Source organism: Crocuta crocuta, unplaced genomic scaffold (assembly GCF_008692635.1).
Source record: "Crocuta crocuta isolate KB4526 unplaced genomic scaffold, BGI_CrCroc_1.0 scaffold435, whole genome shotgun sequence".
Lineage (NCBI taxonomy): Eukaryota > Metazoa > Chordata > Mammalia > Carnivora > Hyaenidae > Crocuta > Crocuta crocuta.
Genome location: NW_027530980.1, coordinates 695,348 through 714,004, shown reverse-complemented (window position 1 = coordinate 714,004; position 18,657 = coordinate 695,348). Strand labels below are relative to the sequence as shown.

General features: G+C 33.4%; 1 long non-coding RNA gene across 1 annotated transcript in view; it reads left to right on the top strand.

The window, feature by feature from the left end:
• The window catches only part of LOC144236533 (uncharacterized), a 303,659-nt gene that overhangs the window by 54,435 nt on the left and 230,567 nt on the right, over positions 1 to 18,657 (top strand). Inside the window, exon 2 of the long non-coding RNA XR_013336600.1 lies at positions 13,249 to 13,453. This is a non-coding gene — a long non-coding RNA (uncharacterized LOC144236533). The remainder of the gene's footprint in view (positions 1 to 13,248; positions 13,454 to 18,657) is intronic.

Sequence of the window (18,657 nt, the reverse complement as noted above, 5' to 3'; positions counted from 1 at the left end):
GCCTTTGAACATGTTTACAATCCACGAAGAAAATCTGGTGTACATTTTATTTCAGAATTGAGTAGAACAGGTGTTAGTGCAGCCAGGAGTGGAAAGACTGAAGGGATGTGAAGCTGCTAGTCAAACTTGAATAGAATATATCAGCTGGTCTATTTAATATTTATGTGAACTCAATAGTTTAGTAGTTTTTTGATGCAAAATATCTCATCAACTTTGAATTCCATAAAGGAAGACAAGGTGAATTTTCTTCCAACATGCTTTTATGGCTCTTCTGTTTTTGTTCCACATTTCAAAGAATTGCATAGAGATAATTAGAATTAATAATACATTTTCTATCGTATTGTATTTCTGATCAAGGTTAGATTTATTGGTCAAAGCTATAACTCTGAATGAATATACAATGAATAGTTGAGTTTGCCTCCAAAAACTGCTATATGGGTATATGACATCATAAATAAAAGATGTAAAAGTTTAAATAAGCTGAATCAAGCATATGCCTTTGGTTTTATTTTCAGAAATCTCATGAAATGATTCTGTATTTGTAGCTCCCTGTTGGTCTTGCATCTTTCTGATATTCCCACCCTCTTTCCTGTTCTATGCTTACTCACTCTTGGTTCATCCATTATTGATTCATTCTTCTGCTTGGATGCTGCATTAAGTTGTAGATACAATCTACCCCAGTTTTCCTGTTTTCCAAATTTCTTGAAAGAGTAGTTCACACATGCTCTTTCCCATCCTTACTTCCCAGTAACTCATCTGCCAACTATATTGAGTTTCATCTATTTAATATGTTTAACAGTAACATCCTAACATTGTAAATCACATGCTATTTGTCAGGATTATTTTTACCTTGTGTCCTCTGCTGTACTAGCGAATGCTCACTTAATAAATCTCTACTCCTGTGACTATTAATGTTCCCAAACTATTTCTGTTCTCCTCAGATGTCTTAGGTTCACTCCTGAATTTATCTTGATGAGATTCTTTTTCTTTTATGACCCATTAACCAATGTTATTACTTAGGGTTTTATTTTTAGCTCACTGTTCTTACGCAGTATATTTTCTCAGGTGATCTAACCCATTCTCTTTTGTTTCAACCACCACCTATATTCTACTGATGTCTCAATTCAGAACCCAAGTCCATAACCATTTCCTGAACCACAGACATATGTATTTGATTGGCTTATGGATATCTGTATCTGGATTTTTCATGTGCACCTTATCATCAATATTTATAAACCTAATTTTCACATTTTCTTCTTAGCTTGTCACTACTCTGCATCTTGATTGGAGATACCTCCATCAATCCAGTTCTTCAGGAGAGAAAACTGACACTTATGTTGGACTCTTCCCACTGTTATATTCAGAGTCCATTCAATCTTTGAGAATTTTCCAGATCTGAGGCACCTTTATACTTCTTTCAGTGTCCTACATCAGGAAATTTACTTTGCTTAAAAAAAAAAAAGGCTTAATTCTCTTTGTCACCTGCATTATGGTTTTAATCATAGATTTTCTTCCAACTGCTGAGTTAGCTACCTCAAAAACAAATCTGATTCTGGCACATTTCAGATAAAATTCTGCAATTAATCCTTATCTCTTGTGAAATTTCAGTTCCTTAACCAACAGAGACTTTCCCTCAAATTTTGCAGTCTGACACCTGCCCACACTGTCAGTCTCACATCACCACCCATGGTCTTAGAGCCTAATCAATTTCCATTACAATTCCTATGCCATCTTTTTGATCTATGAGTCTTTGTTAGACTGTTGCCTCACAATACCTCTCAACATGATATGATTAATATCTGTTTTTCAATATGACTCAAGTTGTATATCCTCTCAGAAGTCTTTTTTTTTTCCATTTTTTCACAATATTCTGTATATCATAATTCTGCATTATTTTTGGCAGAGAGTCATCAAGAATGAATAAATATTTGATATATCTGGATTTTTATGTAGGGTGTAAGTGATTTGAACTCTGTGTGCAGGGAGTGTTTGCTGCTGTATAAACATTTAGTATAATCTTGAAAGCAGCAATAATATTGCTCTGTGGCCAAGTCAGTGTCAAAGGAGATAAGTACCGTGTCACCCAATCCTCGGGTCAGGTTAGCTTACATCCTTCTGCCAAATACCAGTTTGGACTAACTTTTTCAAAATGAAGCAAAAAAATATTAACAAGATCTCACAGTGAATGAACATACTCACACTTGACTACTATTACATGTTGTAAAACCAACCTAGTGTCTACTACAGGCGCTGACTCAGGATATTGCCAAGGAAATTGTCAATGCCTCATTGCAACCACTAGACTTTTTGTTTCCATGACAGTCATAAATTAGATCTTTTCATACAAAGCGTTTGAGACAAAGAGGACTGTTTTAAACATCTTGAGAAAAGAGCTATTCTTAATTAACCTTCAATAAATGATACGATGTGATAAAGAAATAATATCTGATAAAACATTTTTTTTCATATAACTTTAATACAGACACCAAGGAGGATGTGAAAACGGGATACATATTTCACATGAGGTTGTTTTATCTTTTTTTCATGTAAAACATATGAATGATCAGTGAGTAACAATATTACAGAAATGGAATCTTTTGTGACTATAGCCACTAACAGATCTCTAAGTACAACAAGCAAACAATGACAAAAATAAATAGAAAAAATGCATTTGGCAACAAATTGCTTTTTAATCAAATTAGTGAAAATTACTTTATCAATAGTGTATTTTTTCTCAAAAGGCAAATCTAGTCATTTAATGAATATTTGCTAATTTCTATTTGAGAGCATATAATATGAATACATTTAGTGATTATGTGATCAAATATCAAACAAATGTTCTCTTTCCTCTAAGAACTAACTCTGAATTTAAACGTTAAGTGATTAATAAATATCACAGGTTTTATTGTTTTCTGTTTTACTTTTCAATGTGGAAAAGTTTATCTCAAGAGAAGTTGGCACTAAATCAGCTATTTATATTCTTATGTAACCAAAATATGATGAAAGAAACAAAAGGGAACCAAAACACTAACGTCTTTCTATTTTGTTTTGTTTAAGCTTTTTAAAAAAAATATTTTTTTTGGCTTTAAAAATCAAAGAAAGGTCTTACTATCCATCCTTTAGTTTATCCTTTAGTTTAATAAGATTCAATTACACATCAAGCACAAGTTTCTCTGAATTTTACTGTTCAAGAGAATCAACAAGACATTTTTCATCCAACTGCTATGTATTTGAAAAGATTAATTAAATGCTAAGACAAAATTACATGGAATCAAATGTAAAGACTATATCTTGTACTCTTGGAGCAAATTAATTTCAGTTCTGCAGTCAAAGACTAATGAAAATTTAAGTAATGGATTTTATTGGCACTCTATTTCTAAGAGTCAAGCACTCAGACACATTAAATTACTTGTATAAATCACTCCTTATTGGAGAGGTAGAGCACTATTTAAGAATAAAAACCTCCTACATCTTATGTTAAACTTGATGCAAGAGGTTGAGAAAGATCATATCTTCTTTAATTTCATAAGTTTCTATTATAGTTCCCTAGTCAATAGTACATGGTTTATCACTTACTTCTAGCTAGGTTCCCAAAACAGAGCCCTGGTATTCATCTGGAAAAAAAAAGAAAAAAAAAACAAAAAACAAAAAAACAACTAAGTGTTATTGATAAATCCAATCCTTTTGGAAGAGTTTTTTAAAACTTGAAATTGACCAATGAGCCTGTTCTCATACTACAGTTCAGTTTGTGTAAAAATCTTTTGTTTCCTGATCAATGACCTACTTTACTTTTTTCTCTTAGCAGCTGACACTATCTCTTAGGAAGTTTTTCCAAGGAAGTCATGACATTAATTTTAAACTCAAAACTCATAGCCACGTACCCTCAAAATCAGATGCAACAGATTTTATCCTAATTCAGACTGTTTTATTTTAACTTGATAATTTCCGTTCCTTTGATCAGTTTCCACTTTAATTTGCTATTGTCGACAGCATCCACAAACTAATCTTTCCAAGTCAATTATTACTCAGTATAAGTGCTCTGAAGTTACAGACAGTTTTCAAGTTGCAAGATAATGTGGAACTCTTCAGAAAAATAAATCCTTCTTCTGTTTCTGTTCCTTTGTATCATCATTTCTCATTGCCACTACTACCATGTTATTTATTTCAAGCCACACCAGCCTTAACCACAATCTTCTTTCTACCCTTCATTGTTTCGTACTAACTAAACTTGCATAGATAAATGAAAATCATAGAAAATTATTGATAGATAATGTAATATTTATTTAGCATCTGCTATATTCTACATAATATTCTAAGTGCTAGAATACAGATGTATCTAAAAATATGAAGTATTTATTTATTTATTTATTTATTTTTATGTTTTCTTTCTTTGTGAGAGAGAGGGCAAGCAGACAAGGGGCAGAGAAAAAGGAGGACAGAGGATCTGAAGTGGGCTCTGTGCTTACAGGCTAATAGCAGCGAGTCCAGCATGGGGCTTGAACTCACAAATCCCAAGAGCAAGACCTGACCCGAAGTCAGATGCTGAACTGACTGAGCCACCCAGACACCCCAATATATGAAGTTTTTAATCATATATTTTCCATTACATCCTTAAGCCTAATAACCTTTTTATATTTGCAGACAAAACAAACTCTCTATGTAAGTTCTTCTAATACTATGAAGTTTTTGAAATGATCAAATCTGCATTTCAGATTTACCAAATATTAGAACATTCCTGTAGTTGGTTTGTACAAGAATAAGAAAAATGTACTTGTTGATTTATCATCAATGCATATGCGGTTTCCAGGAAGCAGACACACTTGGAATCTGAGGAGTTATTCAGCCCAGTAACAGAAGATCTGAATTTCCCCAGTATCACTTATTCCTGCCTATTACCTACTAGTCAACTGACTGGTTATGAGTTTACTAGTATGACTGAGCCACTGTACTTACGCTTTGATCTCTACTTCTATTCATTTCCCAATATAGAGTTTATTCATTGAAGGGGAGAATTGATATTAAACATTTTAAGAATGATATCACTGACACCACCATCTACATCATCGTAACTCCAAAGCTGCATTTTAATATCACTGTGCCACAGTAATAAGGTGTAAAAGGAGAAGATGACATCAATTTTTATTGTTTGAAATAGCTTTGTTGTTAATTAAATATAAGTAAGCTTTTACTACTATAGTAAATGTATTTTAAACTACATAAATGCTTGAGTTTCAACATTTAAAAACGTAAATCCCTGAATGTTTAAGGAGACAGAGGGAATCAAGCAGGAAAAAAAGTAGGTATAATTCAAGAATAAATTTAGACATGTAAATAAGAGACAGATAATGCATAACCCCAATTAAGTTAGCTAAGATTAATAACTAATGCAAAGGCTCATTTATATTTGACTATCAACCCTGCTGGAAAGATAGAGCGAGTTCATCTTACAACTCCTATAAGATCTTTGTGATCATTTTCCATCATACTGAAAAATCCCTCCTTGTCAAAACACTGATGTAAACACAGTAGCCCTAAGCAAAATTGTGAAGCAGGTAAAACATTTCAGATACTTGGTTACAACTTGTAACCCAGTCTTTCTCCTTGAACTACATGTACCTTTCCTCTCTAAACAGATTCCTTTCCTTAGGTAGCTGTCAATTAATTCAGTTTAATGGTGTAGAATAGCAGTCCTCAAACTTTCCTTGCACCAGTTTGGGTTGAGGTCACTATTTTTACACTTATATCAAGTACACTTCTTGTTGGAGATCCTACTTGTTCAGTATCCTGGTAACATAATTAGTGAAACAACAACACCTAGCACTCATGAAAAGGGTACAACATGTGCAGATTATAGGAGCTCATAAGATGGTATCTAATTTAGACCTCACAATGTTAAGAAGTAATGACAACCAATACGATCCACAATTAAGGAGAGAAAGCAGATGTTAAAAGAGGTTAATTATTTGCTCTTGTCTATGCAAATTATAAGAAGCAGCCATTATTTGAATACTTGATTTTGTTTTTATTTTTGTTTTGTTTGTCCTGTTTTTTCCTGACTTCCAATACTCTACTAAAAATAACCAAAAAGGCTGAAAAGCACTGCCGATTAGGAAGAATCTTTTAGTTAAGAAGAGCCATTAAGGAGAAGATAGATGATTCAAGAAATGTGTTTCAGGCATCTGGATAACCCTATAGGAGAAAAAAAAAAAAAACCCTCCACAAAGTTTAACCTCTATGAAATGTCGTGGTGTTAACCTGTTTTTGTTGATTTTGGCAAGGATGCAGAAAGGGGAACGCTTTAACATTGTTGGTGGGAATGCAAACTGGTGCATTCCAGTATGCAAACAGTATGGAAGTTCCTCAAAAAATTAAAAATAGAACTACTATATGACCCAACAACTGTGCTTCTAGATATGTATCCAAAGGATACAAAAACGCTGATTCCAAAGGACACATGCACCCCAATGCTTATAGCAGTGCTATCAACCACAGCCAAATTATAGAAAGAGGCCAAATATCCATTGACTGATGAATGGATAAAGAAGATGTGGTATATATATACATAATGCAATACTACTCTGCACAGAAAAAGAATGAAATCTTGCCATTTGCAACAATATGGATAGAACTAGAGTGTATTATTCTAAGTGAAATAAACTAGTCAGAGAAAGATAAATATATGATTTCACTCATATGTGGAATTTAAGAAACAAATCATAGAGGAAGGGAAGGAAAAATAAGAAAACAGAGAGGGAGGCAAACCATAAGAGACTCTTAAATATAGAGGACAAGACGTTGCTGAGGGTAGGGTGTTGGGGGCATGGAGTGATAGGCCTTAATGAGGACACTTGTCAGCATGAGTACTGGGTGTTGTATGTAAGTGATGAGTCACTGGGTTTTACCCTTGAAACCAATACTATGCTGTATGTTAACTAACTTGAATTTAAATTAATACATTTAGAAAAAAATTTGCCATTAAAAAAGATTAACCTCAACTTTGTTGCACTTCACACAAAAGCTGATTCCAAAGTACAAACTTCCAATTACAAAATAAATTAGTAATGAGGACACAATGTATAGTATGGAAAATATAGTCAATAATACTGGATTGCATATTTGAAAGTTGCTAAGAGAGAATAAATCTTTAAAGTTCTTATAACAAAAAAATTTCTAACTATGTATGGTGATGGGTGTTAGATAGACTTAGTGTGGTAATCATTTCACCATATATACAAATACTGAATCATTATTTGTACATCTGAAACCAATGTAATGTTTGGTATATATGATAAACATATCAATTATATCTCAATAAAAACAAAACAACAACAAAAAACAATTCTAGGTGGGTCAAGAATTTAATTAAAAAGACTATATCTGACATAATGATAGTAATAGAAAAAATGGCAATGTATTTATAAAATAATCTTTATAGTTTATAAAACAATTTTTCTTAGTATCACTGAAAACTGAAGTACTTAAAAAATACTGCCAAAGTAAACAAAATGTTTAGAAATGAATAAAGATAAAAGTATTACCAACTAACTGTACTCTATAAAGAGTTTATGAAATTGAATGAAGAATATCCTAAACCTCATCAGAAAATTGGGATAAAGGCATGACTAGAAATATACAAGGACTGTAACAAAAATGAATTTTTTTATGAATCTTAAATCTATGAAAAGATACCCTATATCCCTCATGGAAAGCTAAATTCAAACTAAAATCAAAACCATTTTTCTCCATCAAATTGACAAAAAGCAAACTGTTTGATTAAATACTTCCTCAGCAAAGACTTCAGGGAATTAGCAGGAGTGTGAATTAGTACAAAATATGCTCTATGTAGAAAATACCAATGCAAATGTAAATGTATATTTCCTTCAACAATTTAATTTTTAGCAATTTTATCACAGGTATAGTCAGTTTTCTGAAATTGCAGATGGCCAACATTACTGTGACATTTTTTTGCATTAACTAAACAGGGCAGGCCTTATTACCACCATGTCACCCTAATGTAGTTCTTTCCTAATTACTCCCCTTCTAAGTGTCAAGAATTTGATTCCTCTCTCCCATCATTTATCACTGTTGCTGCCATGCCTGTTTATTCAAGTGCCTACCGATCTTAACCACAATCCTTTTTCTATCCTTCATTTTTGGTATCAACTAAAATTGTGTGGATAAATAAAATTCCATTTGATTTGATTCTCTTTTGAAGGCAGAGGAACTGAGAATGGGTGGTTTTATGAATAGGCTGACCAGATAAATGTCTAAAATAGGTCCCATTTGAGAGTGCATAATAAACAACAAAACTGATGGAAATTGAGATTGTGAATGTGATGAATGAACATCCTAATTATAAGCACCTCACACCATTGAAAAGGTATATGCCTCTATAAGCCAGAGTAGCTGAGGTTCAGATGATCTTGGATCATACCTCTTTGCCACTAGATATTTCATGGGAATTATATAGAAATAGAAGGGAGGAAAAAATCCAAAATAAACAGCTAAAATGGCCTCATCATAAGCCAGGTATGACATCAGTGTCTTCTGAGTCTTTTTTTACTTTCCATGTGTTTATACTGGTAAATCAAAGATACTGTGAGATATCTCTGTTGGATTTGACATGAGCTTCTAGGGCCTAATTTGCAGGTACAAAACTGGACATTGTTTCTTTTTCTTTGTGTTCATGTTTTAAAGAACTTACTGTATCACAAGGCCATTAGCATATGGAGGAATCAACAGGGAAATTATCTCTTGTAAAGACTTTTAGAGAAGATAAATGTTTCAAGACAATATCTTGCTATATTCTTGCCTTTAAAAATTATAAAAAGTTGTAAGCATGAAATCACTACTAAAAGTGGCTCATCTAGGGGCGCCTGGGTGGCTTAGTCGGTTGGGTGTCCGACTTTCGCTTAGGTCATGATCTCGTGGTTCGTGGGTTCGAGCCCCGCGTCGGGGTCTGTGCTGACTGCCAGCTCAGAGCCTGGAGCCTGTTTCAGAGTCTGTCACTCCCTCTCTCTCTGACCCTCCCCTGCTCACGCTGTCTCTCTCTCTCCTAGAAATAAATAAAACATTAAAAAAAATTGTAAAGTGGCTCATCTAGTATGGAGAACATTTAGAATAATAAACTATACTGACAGCCTATCCAAAATCACAGCATCCTAACTTTTTCACTGCGATATTAGGAAATCTGTTCTGGATTACATTCTAATTTGACCATGCTTCTTTGGAAATTTGAGGCCAGCTTCATGTCAATATGTGAGTACTCATGCCATTCCTACAACTACTGTGAATGAAAGGTACTATTCCTCTCTTGTTTTTAGTACTTCTGTCTGCAAAGTGTTTTCTTGCTTTATTACCAATATTACAATTGCACTGCTTCTTTCTTGCCATATGGTAACATGGTACATTCTAGAATATCCATTTCATACTAAAAATTCTACCTGGGACTTAGTTTGTTTTTTAAGTTCTGACACTTCTGACCCTTGCCTTCACCGAAAGAAATCTCGTTCAGTTCCTAGATACTGTTTCCACTTAAATCCTGTCTAATACGTTCACTCATTTTCTCAAGTCGCATGGATAGGTGGCTAGGCATTCACCTAGCTCCTCATTAAAAAATTTTAAAGTCTTTATCCTCTACACCTGTGTAAAATAACTTCCTCATTTGAGGCTCATGATAACCCATTCCAGTACCAACTACTGCTAGTCATTGCTGTAATCTACTGACTTTTTTACAATACGCCCCAGAATAATTAAAATTCCTGGCACCCTCTGTCATTATTTCTGCTTTACTTAAAATTATGCCATTCTGTTGATGCATTGCTCATGTGAATGACCAAAACAGCACCAGAATCCCAGAATTTCGATTGTCTTCAACCCCATATGTCTTTCTCTATACTTGTTGGTAGCTTTCTGTAGCCAAAGGCACCATCTTAGATGTTGTCACTATCTGTAAGTGCTCTGTGTTAACTAAAACTTGGTTTACTTCTTACATATCTTTATAATCATAAGCTCCTATTTTTCTAGCTGATCCTTACTTCACTTCAACCATATTTATTTAATAATCAAGTCACTTAAAGTACTTCCATTTATTTAAAGTCCATGAGACCCTTATGACTCTCTCTCTCTCTCTCTCTCTCTCTCTCTCTCTCAACTCAGCAGGGACCCTGTGGTGGGTCGGTTCCCATTTTTTTAACCCAATCTTGTGTTCTTCCATGGCATTTTTACAAAAAACACCACTAAAGGGTTAGGTCCCAAAGTTATCGACGATATCCTTAAACCCTAGACAACATTAGATGATTTATTATTAATGAAGGTTGGTTTTATTTCCAAAATTAAAATAAGCTGTTTTATTTGCCTTTACTCCTAACCAAGAAACCAAGAAGAATATAAATTTTTGTAGCTTATTCACAGTTAGATGTTTTTATTTTAATTTTAATTGAATTTAAGTTCTTTTCTGTTTTTGTTTTGTTTTGTTTTTGTTTTTGTTTTAGAAAGAGAGAGAAATAGAGTGCAAGCAGAGGAGGGCCAGAGAGAGATGGAGAGACTCTCACAACCCTGAGATCATGACCTGAGCCAAAGGCAAGGGTCAGATGCTCAACGGACTGAGCCACCTAGGCACCACTGAATTTGAGTTTTGATATGGTGTGTGTGTTTACACAACTGTAGTGTGAAAATGTTTTAACATATTTTTAAAAATAAAAGTAATGCAATATGATATTGTGATCCTAACACATCTATGAACTGCCATAATAACGTGGTAACAAAAGGGATGTTTTCTGAGGAAAATCTTCATAAGATCGCTGTAATGTTTACTGGAACATAAATGTTGAGAGAATAATTAAAATCTATGTAAGAGAGAATTATAGAAGTACTCAGAGAAGGAGTGAAAACAAGACAATTTCTGGAATGGTGAATACTGCTGAGTAGGTTCTTTGCCAAGTAATAGCCACAGATGGCGAGCCAGCAGACTACAGCTTACCCACTAAAAGTGACTGTCTTTAGGTGGATTCTTCATTATTCTGTTCATCACTACCCTCTCCTCTTTTTCTTTCCTAACTTGACCCCTGTAGGCCTGAGTAAGAAAGCTCTGAGGATGTTTGCATATAAATTATTAGAGGGCAGGAAGCTGCTAAAGATGTGGCTCCAAGTAATGGTTGAAGTTAAATTCGACTAAGACTTAAACATGCCTTTAGATTTTATCCTGCAAAAAGTAGAGATATGAGGAAACACTATATCTGGTTTACCGGATGCTTTATGACCAATACCCAGAGTGACTGTAACCTTCTTGATCCGTGTGCTATTATTTATAATAATGAAGTCTAAAAAAGCATTAGCTGTACAGGCTGACCTGTCGCATATTTGGCTGACATAGAGCACACAGGACATGAAGATTCTTAAGCATTTAGTATAAAACTTGAAACTTTAAAACTCTTATCATTATGTACTTGTACAGTTTTCATTTATTTACATGGAAATTTAATTTTATCCTCATTATATTTTATCATTTGATTTTCATTTTAACTAAGACTAATTCAATCAGGTTTAGTTAGTTTATTCAATTAGTTTTCATTCAATTAGTTTATTCAATGTCTCTCATAACCATCTACTAAGACCTCGGGAGAACTGTAGACACTGGTCTTTTGGGATTACAACTTTTGTACTCTCCCAAATTTGTGACATTTGTCTCTTCATTTGATTGTAATTGACAGTAATTGACACTTCCCATTATTGTAATCTTGGTACCTATACTTTCTAAACTCTTCTGTATATCTACAGTCTTAACTATAGAAAAATTAAGTAATGGTCTCAAAGTCCAACTCAAATCCTTCTTTCTTTCTTTTTTTTAAATTCCAGTATAGTTAAATAAAGTGTTATATTAGTTTCAAATGTACAATGTAGTGATTCAAAAATCCTATATATTACTCAGTGCCCTTCATGGTAAGTGTACTTTTAATCCCCTGTTTCGACCGTCCCTTCCTCCCCCACCTACCCCCTAGTAACTATCTGTTTGTTCCCTATAGTTAAGAGTCTGCTTTTTGGCTTCTCTCTCTCTTTGTCTCTTTCCTTTTTCTTTGTTCATTTCAACTCAAAACCTTCTTATTGCTTTTTCAGGTTGTAATGCCTTATAGTTGTTTTTAAGGACAGTGTAGCCTTAAAATATCTTCTAGTCTCAGAGCTGCCTATGTGACATTTTGGCTTCAAACTGCTCTACTTTACAACCACTGAATGTACATTTTTTCCCCCATGTATGTCTTTGATTCTTGTTCTGGCCTTTCCATTTATAGTCATTGTTACCTTCTTCATATTTCAGTCTTGTTCATAATCAATCACCTCATGAACTTTCTGCTTAACTATCTGAAATAGAAGTGATTTCACCCTAGTTTGAAATACATATCCTTTATATATCTGAAGACATAAATGCTATGAGTATTATACATATAATTTTACACAAAGATTTTACTGATTCTCTTTTAATACTAAATTTTATATGGGAAGATATTATTACAGAAATTTAAACATTTCTTTAATTAAAAAATGTAAAAGCTCTTGAAAATACATTTGTTTCCATGACCCATGCATGATGGTTGTAACTCTTAAGAAGCAGGAAGAACTTTTTAATGCCATCATTCAGGAGTCTGACCTGGCCAGTGTTATGTTTGACAATGTAATCACCACATTTTCAAATGACAAAATTCCAAGAGGAATATCAAGTATATTGGACAATACTTGCAGTAAAGGATCAGTTCTAGCAAGGGAAAAGAAAATGAGTCATAAGAGCAGAGACTATTAAAAACTATGGCGTAGAATTTCATTTGGCAGTCATCTTGCACTTAGGGGACATCCCATCTTTTTCCAACATGTCATACTTGCTTTCTCTTCATAGCTTTCATACTAGTTTCTTTGCCTGGAATATGATAGCCTAAGCCTCTGCATGTTTCTTTGTCATTCTTCTGAGGCCATTGCTCAAATATCTTCTTAGGCTATGGCTTCTATAATAACCTTTTCTATAATGGCATTTGTATCCACCACCTCTGTCATTCTCTATAACTCTTGCCTTTCTCATTTCTTTTCCTGTAGCACTTTTCATTTTCTAGCACAGGACATGATTCATTCAGGTTTATTTTTATTGTATTGTCTCTACAGCACCTGCCACAAATACATGCAATAAGTATGCTTCACAAGAGCAGAACTTTTGATGTCTTCTCTTTCACTTTATTAAAATTTTTAATGTTTATTTTTTTAAAGGGAGAGAGAGAGACAGAGTGCGAGCAGGAGAGGACAGAGAGGGAGACACCAAATCCAAAGCAGGCTCTGATGTGAGACTCAAACTCACAAACCAAGAGCTCATGACCTGAGCCAAAGTTGACGCTTAACCAACTGAGCCACGCAGTCACTGCTCTTTTCTCTTTCACTTTAAACTGCTAGATTCCCACTCCCAGGAAAATGTAAGGTAAGAATAACTTCTCAAAAATGCTTTCTGTATAAATTAGTTAATTAGAGTACTAAAATAAAATGATATAGTTATGTTCTACTCTATGTTATTCAGGTTGCAATTAATATATTATCTTAAATTATGAACTCTGTGTTTTGAGAAAAACAGATTCAGAATAGCTATATGTATGGTGAAGTGTTTTTGTCATGTGAAGAAGAATTGAAGGACTTTATTATCTTTATTGGGGAAATGATCCACTGCTAAGCATATAATAGATATCCTCAAATATCCATGAAGGTGGAAAAAATGTTCTATATGTCTTCAAGTGTTGAAAGTATGAAGAAATGGAAGAAAAATAACTAATTGCATTTCTGCACAATATAGTGAAGAACATTCCAACATTCAGAGCTGTCCATAAAGAGAAAGAAGTACCTCAGGAATTAGGAAGATAGTGTTTTAAGCATTATTTGCATCACCTCTTCCCAGGGGGGTTATAAAAGTGGTTGAAGTATGGATTAGATGCAAAGACATTCAATTGGGATACCCTGAATATTCTGTGAGAAATAAAATATTAAAGGAGAGGAACCTACAGAGGTAAGATACTTAGGCCTAGTGACCAGGGAAAGGGTTGATTACTAAGTTTTGTGACTTGAACTTGTAGAATGTCAAAACATTTGTTATTATTATCCTTGAGATAAGTTACAACATAATATTAAACAGAATGACTCAGAACTTTTGTTATCATCCTTCCAAACTCTGTAAGTGAATATTTTACAGGAATAATAGTTTATTCTTTACTTCAGTAATTTTTTTTCCTCTGTATTATCTTGATTTCTTTATAATATATTGCTTGTATTAATACAATATTTTGTATGGTTTATCAGGCAATTTTACTTAGAGATAAATAAAAATGTTTTAAATTAATTTCTCTATTGAGGTAATAAAGTTATTCTTATGGCATTATTCTCAAAGAGGTGGATGATTCTCTTACAAAAGAATAAACATCAATATGGTTTATGGTCTTAAAAACTATTGCCGAGATTTTACAATAAAAGATTCAAAAATAGTCTAATCTTCATGGTGTTTTCTGTTGTGCTATTGACTGCATGACTAGTTGAATCAATGGTGCAGAAATTGGTCATTTATATTGCAAAAATCAGAATCAATTGAAAAACAGCTGACTATAACTGTTAGCCTTGTGAGAGAACACATATTAGATTAAGGTGACTTGTTTTCATAACCTCAGGAAGAAATTCTAAACAATGATTTACGTTTATACTATTGTCATTCTATTTTTTTTTACTATCGTTTTGTATAATTTTGTTAGTTTTTGATGTGAGTTGATTTTAAATTCTTGGCTAGTATTTTGGATGCCACAGGGAAGACTATTCTTGAGAGGTGACTTAGTTTTGAAAAAACTTCCTGGTTAACATCATTGCTTCCTTGAAGGAAATTCATGTTTTCAGTGCTAACTGTAAAGCTGATCAAAAATTTTTGGTATATGTTGTAGAAAACAGCTATTACTAAAAATCAAGATATTTCATTGATCTTCTAGGGAGTAAATAGGAGGTTAATTTAATGATGCAATCCCTTCTAGCTATGCTGTATAGTGGAACACCCCAAAATTTTGTGGCCTAAACCCATGAAGTGTGGTCAGGAATTTCGGCAGCCATTTGGAAGTCAATACACGTGGTAAAGTTGAGTGCCTAAGATTACTAGGTTCTTCATCTGGTTTCTGGGCTGGTCTAGAAATAAGAGGGCATTTTACTTACATGCCGAGTGCCCTGACAGGGTCATCTGGAAGACGAGTTTAAATAGAACCCTCTATTAGAACTTTCCTACCAGTCTCTTCAGTAAATAGGCTACTTTCATGAAAGCTCTGGGCTCTAAAACTAAATCTTCCAAAATACAGGACTTAGAACCTGCTAGTTGTCGGAAAGGCTAGACTTGCAGAAACTGGTATATAGTATTATGCTCACAGTACTCTGCCGGTAGGTTACTGGCCAGCCTATTTTTAATGGGAGGAGAAATAAAACACAGATTTTGAGGAGTGTCAAAACATATTTGGTTATCTTTACTCCAAAGATAAACTTAGTTTTAATCCTTTAGACAAATGTTCTTTAAATTCCCTTTAATATTTAATCAGGGAATTAAGAAATACCTCTTTTTCTCTTCTTACGGTTTTTAAAAATTCATACTTTTAGTCTCAGCAAACGTCAAGGAGAGATTTCATTTCAAATCCAATAGCATGCAAACTCAGCTGTTTGGAGTTCAATTTTAGAAAAAAGTCAAGTTTGTCTAGACCTTGCTTAGGTTTCCAAATGAAGTATTTCATTGTTTCTGGATTAGCTGAGACCTAGGTTCACTATTTCAATTTAGGCTAGCCATTCAGTTTTTATAGAAAATTCTTGAGAATTCACAAGGTTTTGTGATTCCTTTTGAGTTCTTTTTAAAATATGACAATACTTGTCAAAACCTGGTGAACCCAAAAGAGTTGACTGAAGCTCACCTGTTTTACATTCAATTTGGAAGCTTGCTTGGGCCTGGCTGAATATAAAATGTCAAGCTAAATGTGCTTGGCTTAAAATCATAAAGTTAAAGCACATAAACTAATGCAAATTCATAAAAATCAGCAACTTTATGTTATGATTAACTTCAATAACAGGTAAAATCAAGACCATCAGACAGTGAGGAATCAGTGCTAGAACAATTTGTAAAGTAGCTCGAGTTTGTTCTCAAAGCCCTATCAAATCTTTCTAAGTTCTTTTAATCTNGGTGTTATGTGGAAACTAATTTGACAATAAACTATTTGTAAAAAAAAAAAAATCTTGTTTCAGCCTGACTCTGATTTCTAAAGCAGTCATACCTTTTTTCCCTGTGGCTGAACAGGGTTCCAAGCACTGACAACTTTCCTCTCAAATCTTCCCAGCTCTGGAGATTCTCTGCACTCCTTTTCTGTTAAAATTTATTTGAATTTGTTTAATACATGCATATGTAATATATATGTAAGTATTATATATGTTGCATTATAATACTAGCATATATGCAATGTATAATANATAGTTACATTATAATATACAAAGTTATATAAGTTATATATTATATAATATTTATACATCATGTATTAGAAATATAAGTTTTGAATAGTACTGTGGTATTATACAATATATATTACATATACAAGTATATTACAAGTACATATTATATATGTACTATATGTTATACAATAGTATTATACTGTGTGTATATAAAATACATTACATATATACATTATATATATACATTATGTATGTATATAAAATACATTATATATGTCCATTACATACACACACATTTACATATATAATTCATGTTTTTTTTCTTGGAACTGACTTACTAAGAGGAGCTTGAAGGCCCTTACTACCATTATCTTCTTATATCACAGAATAAAATCTGTTATTATGACTTTCAGTAAATATTTTTATTTTCCTTTTTGGTAAATTAACATAATATTTTAGCATATTAGGCATTATACTATAAGAATATCCTACCTAACTTAATGCACCCTTAGCCCTCCCTACTGTAATGATTTATAAAATATAACATGGGATGCCCAGGTGGCTTGGTCAGTTAAGCATTTGACTTCTACTGGTGTCATCATCTATGGTTCATGAGTTTGAACCCCACATTGGGGTCTCTGCTGTCAGCACAGGGTCCACTTCAGATCCTCTGTCCCCTTCTCTCTCTGCCCCTCCCCCACTCATGCTTTTTTCTCTCAAAAGTAAATAAATATAAAGAAAGGTAGAAAGAAAGAAAGAAAGAAAGAAAGAAAGAAAGAAAGAAAGAAAGAAAGAGAAGTTAATGCATGACATTTTTAGTTATCCTTAAAAAATTAAATTAACTCTAATTGTTGAATAATTTCAATTTCATCAGAGAAGCAACTAAAGGTATTAGCAAAGAAAGTAACTAAACCATTTACTAATTTACTAAGGTAACTTAAAAACATTTTAAAAAGTGAAAATGGTGAGAAATTAAAAATGCAAACACAATGTGTCTCTATCCTGGCATTAGAGCTCTCCAAATCACCTAAAGGCCCATTTAGAATGATTAAATCTGCTACAGGTATCTATTTCTGTGTTACAAATCATCCCCAAATATAGAGGCTTAAAGCAATTTTTGAGTCAGGAACCAGTGACTCAAATGCAGGGTATTGCGTCTCCATGCGCGCGCGCTTAGTCTTCTTTGTGTGTTCTCTCTGCATGGGCTTGTGTAAGCTTGCTTGGCAGCTTCAGGACATTGGCTCGGATGGTCCATGTATGCTCCGATCTCCATGTATGCCCTGGTGTCCGAGGAACTAGACAGAAGCTGAACCACCTTGAACAGGTCTTGCAGCATCACTTGCACTACATTCAGTTAGATGCAAGTGAATCGGAGACTTGTCCAGATTCAAGAAGAGGGACCTAGAACACTCTCCCCCACCCCCCACCAACCCCACCACAAAAGCACACCTGCTCAGTGGGAACAGAATCAAGGTCAAGTTTCAAAGAACAGGTAGAATGGATAGTTTTATTTTACACAATCTTGAAATAGGCATAACAAAGAAGGAAGTAAAATAATTATATTAAAAATATTCACTAGCAGCATGAGTCCAGAAATATTTAATTCTCTGATTCTCGGAAACAGGAATAATTAAACAAACACACAAATCTGACTCAATTACAAATATCTGGATATTTATTATAAACTCTCCTTCCTAATAGCTTATGAATCTATGAATCATCTCTTTAGATAAGTTTTCTTCCAAGTAAACTCTTATTCTCCAAGGTATTTTCTATAAAATGTATTCAAAGTGTGTCCAACAGGTGTGCGTTTTTTAAATGAAAGTGGGAACCCACTTACTGAGATAGATAAAACTCAGGAAAAATTCTCTAAATTCTTTGGTCTTCCTCTAGGTTTGATGACAAAGTAATATTTCTATAGTTTTTCTATCATTGCATTATATATCATTATTACTCTTATTCTTATTTTTATTCTATTATTTTATCTATTACTCTTCTCTGGGCTATGAAACTTTACAACATAAGAATTCTTTATTTGTATTCATTCTGCTTGGTTGAATATTATTCTAAATAGGTGAAATATTTTACATTTGTCTTGTTAAGGAAGAACAAGAGTTAACATTTTTTTCCATGTCTTACAAAAGCCACTTAAAAACACAAAAGAGGAAATTCCATTTGGTCAGT